The sequence below is a fragment of the Oryctolagus cuniculus genome, chromosome 2, assembly GCF_964237555.1.
Source record: "Oryctolagus cuniculus chromosome 2, mOryCun1.1, whole genome shotgun sequence".
NCBI lineage: Eukaryota > Metazoa > Chordata > Mammalia > Lagomorpha > Leporidae > Oryctolagus > Oryctolagus cuniculus.
The window spans coordinates 95007932-95012473 of record NC_091433.1 but is presented as its reverse complement, the minus strand read 5'-3'; the positions used below and the strand labels follow the sequence as shown (position 1 = coordinate 95012473).

General features: G+C 40.1%; 1 pseudogene; it reads left to right on the top strand.

Annotated features, from left to right (window-relative positions):
• The first annotated feature begins 1299 nt into the window (after positions 1–1299).
• On the top strand, positions 1300–2450 carry LOC138848795 (BRISC complex subunit Abraxas 2 pseudogene; annotated as a pseudogene).
• The last annotated feature ends 2092 nt before the right edge of the window (positions 2451–4542 follow it).

Genomic DNA, 4542 nt, shown 5'->3' with positions numbered 1-4542 from the left:
AAGATTCACTAATTCTTATCTCCCTTCCCTGAATTACATTTCCCTTAAAGGTGCCATTTCTTTCATCAAATCTTGTTACTATTAATGAATATTTACCATCCAGCAGTACTTTTCTATGTTTTCTCTGGAGATGTTCTTAAGTATTAAGGCCATTTTACAAACAAAAATCTCATCAAGTCACACTCTTTCAACTGTGTGGATGGTTTCCCACTGACCTCTGAACAGGGACCATAGTACTTACTGTGGTCTTCAGAAAGACAATGCTATGGGTTGTACCCTCTTAAGTCTTGGCTACCAGCTGTCTGCTCGCTATTCTCTTCTTACATGCTAGGACTCAGAAGGCTCCCATTTGTATCACAGACTTTACAAATTTCCTCTCAACCCATCCAAAATTACTAGATGTTCCAAATGTGAGATTAAACTCTGTTTTTTATAAAAAAAAAAAAATTTATTTTATTTGAGAGGCAGAGTTACAGACAAAGGAAGAGACAGAGAGAAAAATCTTCTATCCACTGGTTTACTTCTCAGTAGACACAACAGACTGAGCTGGGTTGATCTGAAGCCAGGAGCCAGAAGCCTGGAACTTCACTCTTCTCCCCCACATGGGTGCAGGAGCGCAAGCATTTGGGCCATCTTCTACTGCTTTTCCAGGCCAAAGCAGAGAGCTGGATTGGAAAAACAGCTGGAACTCAAACTGGCACCACAGGCAGAGGCTTAGCCCACTATGCCACTGTGCTGGACCCAAAGCTCTTTTAAAATAAGATTTACAGTATTTGTTTGAAAGGCAGAGATACAGAGAGAAGGTTGCAGGGAGAGAGAGATCTTCCATCTGCTGGTTCATTCCCCAAATAGATGCAGTAATAGGGAGATGGATCATAATGGAGCAGCTGGGACTCAAACCAGTGCTCACATGAGATGCTGGCATTACAGGTAGTGGCTCCATGTGTCAGCTACTTCATTTCTTCTTTCAAAGGAGTTCTCATCCATAAGTGATTCAGAAAGATGTACCAAAGGACCTTTGAGGTGGTTATGATAAATTATCTCTTTTAAACTTTAAATTCCACAGAACACACAGTATAACTAAATTATTTACCAACACAACCTCATTCCTTGATACTTGCCTAATTCAGATGAGATATGTAATGAATGCTAATCTCTGGGTAAAAAGTCATGATCATGTCCATAAAGAAGATTGCAATATAGCTCAGCTGAACAAAGGATAACATGACACTGTGAGTTAGTCAATAGCAACACAAAAATACAGTGATTATTTAAAATGCATATTAAAATAATTTCATCATGACAGCCTCCATTTTGGACTACACCTTCAGCACTCTAAGTTTCTACAGCACAAGCAGCAGTGTGGGCAATGAAAGATTCTTGCTGGGAAAGATAAGAGGAATCTTTTAGCATCACTGACTCACACATTAGCAAGACAGATTTTCTGCAAATAATTGAAATCCATAATCAGCAGCTTTGTTCAAAATTTCATTTTCTGTAACTGTGAAAGTGAAATTAAGGGACGAGATTTGGGACAGAATTCTTAAAGATACGTGAAGAAGGTTATTGAGTGGTACATAACTTGGCAAACACGCAGCAGCAGGTTTTATATAAGAAATAGGTCACCCATAAACAGCTCACTCACACCATCAGCATGCCCAATTTTGTCTTCTATCTCTTTAATTTCATCTCCATTATCAGCAATTTTATTCATGTTTTAGAATTTAGTTCAAATTGAAGGTATAACCAGAGGACATCACTACTCCTAATCTAAGTAATACCAGTGAGCAAAAATACAGTGTCTTCAATGGCAAACATCCAACTTTCAGTATTATGCCAAACTTATTAAAGAACATGATACTGGGATTTTTACAATGATGGAGTAATAAAAATCATTAGGGCAATTTATCAGGTTTATAATGCACATCAAGTGAAAGGGCTGGCAGTGTGTGCAAATGTAGAGCACAGTGTGTAAATTGTTGAGTATTGTCAGGCAGAAGTGAGAAAATTAATTATGCTGGGTAAAAATATATGGGAACAAGAATTCAGCAGGCAATGTTAAGCAGAGAAGCACCACATGGAAGTATGGAATCATTGTTTAATCAATGGATGCCCTATTCTGGGTTCACAGCTAGGAGGTAGAAATACACTTGGAGATGCAGAGGTCCCTGATCCTCTTCATGATGACTTTTACCAATCCCAACCAAGACAGTATTCTTAGTCATTCTCCCATGGAAGCAAGTGTCTTTGTGCCATGATCTCAGCTGTGGGCTCTTTCAATTATGCTTCCTCCAGTGCTGGACTTAAGTATCCTGCAAGTGGAGCAGATTCTCTTCCCCAGAAGAGCAGCTGGAGACAACAGTGGGGAATCAGATGTCAATGATTGTAAAAATTGAATCAACCCTACAGAGCCCTCTAGTGGTGAATAGTCACATTCAACTGATTCATGACCCATTATTATAGCTCAATGAGGACCCCAGCAACACTCAGGCCTCCCAGAATTAATTAAACCAAAGATGCTCTCCAGTTAGCACACCTTCTCTTGCTTGTTATTGAGAGAGGCACTTGAGGACTTAATCTAGGAGAGTTTCCTTGCCAGATGCTTTGACCCCCAAGAGGAGAGTCCTTACACACAGTAATCATTAAGCCTCTCTCCCTGGTCCATGTCCTTGGATGCAATATACAAGATTCATGACACAGAAAAATAAGAAAGGAAGGAAGGAGGGAAGGAAGGAAGGAAGGAAGGAAGGAAGGAAGGAAGGAAGGAAGGAAGGAAGGAAGGAAGGAAGGAAGGAAAGAAAGAAAGAAAGAAGGAAAGGAGAAAGAAAATAGCATTGTGGTGCAACTCATGGGTTTACCATAAATTTAGGTAAAGTGGGGGCTGGTGCTGTGCCATAATCATTAAGCCTCTGCCTGTGGCACTGGTATCCCATACAGGTGCTGGTTCATGTCTCAGCTGCTCCACTTCCAATCCAGTTCTGTGCTGATGACCTGGGAAAGCAGTGGAAGACGGTGCAAGTGCTTGGACCCCTGCACCCATGTGTGAAGAAGCTCCTGGCTTTGAGTTGGTCCAGCTCTGGCCATTGTGTCCATTTGGGGAGTGAACTAGCAAATGGAAGACCTCTCTCTCAGTCTTTCCCCTTGTCTATCTGTGACTGCTTATCAAATAAATAAGTAAATATTTTAAAAAATTAGACAAAGTAACATTTATCTGTGTAATTTCTGTTCTATAAGTAAATCAGAAATTAGAGACTAAGCATAATTGGTTTTCAAATTTCCTATAAATCAAAAATTTACTGCTTGCAGTATCACACAGTAAAATTTACTTTTTCAAAGAGGAACAAGTTTAATAAGAGCCTTCAAAGAACTTTGTATGGTGAGCCAAATTCACTGTTACCAGAAAAATATTTGTAAATTTTAGGAAGGCTGATTAGATATGCCTTCTCCTATCCACATGACTGTGAGATTAAGATAGTGCTTTGGCTGGTGCCATGGCTCAATAGGCTAATCCTCCACCTGCGGCGCCAGCACACTGGGTTGTTGCCTAGATGGAGTGCCGGATTCTGTCCTGGATGCAGGCGCAGTGGCCATTGGGGGTTGAACCAATAGAAAAGGAAGACCTTTCTCTCTCTGTCTCTCTCTCTCACTGTCCACTCTACCTGTAAAAAAAAAAAAAAAAAAAAAAGAGAGAGAGAGAGTGCTTTGTTTCAACTTTTTCCTATTGATGGATATTGTCACTTGAAATTTTTTCTTTAAAACTAAATACTAATTACCAGTAATCAATCATCCAAATAAGTACATGATAATATACATTAATTATTTTTTATTCAGCACATCACAGTGACAAATGTAGAGTAGTAGCACATTTATAGTCTGTTCTGGACTCTATTAAAATATTTTCTTGAATCTATTCTGCTTTCTTCGTTTCTTTTTTTAAAAGGATTTATTCATTTACTTATCTGAAAGTCAGACTTACAGAGGAGGGAGAGGGTGAGATAGGGAAGGAGAGAGAGAGAGAGGGAGAGAGAGAGAGAGAGAGATCTTCCACCTGCTGGTTCACTCCCCAAATGACTACCATTGCTGGGATTAGGCCAGGCAAAAACCAGGAGCATGGAACTCCAACAGTTCTTCCATATAGGTGGGAAGTGCCCAAGTACTTCAGCAATGTTCTGCTGCTTTCCTAGGCACATTAGTAGTGAACTGGATCAGAACTGGCACTTGAACCTGAGTTCATCTGGGATGCCAGCATTGTGAGCAGCTGCTTAATCTGCACCAAATGCTGGCCTCTGTTCTTGATTCTTAAAGGACACAGTAATGTCTACGTGAAGAGAGATATGTACCAGACTTGAGTTTTACTATGGACAGATGACAGACACTGTAGACTTAGCTGAGTTTATGCCCAAGGGGTAGGACTCATTTAAGTTTCTTTTTTTAAAGATACGCTTTACTTACTTGATGACAGAGTTACAGAGAGAGGTAGAGCCAGAGCCAGAGCAAGAGAGAGAGAGAGATGTCTTCCATTCCACTGGTTCTCTCCCCAAT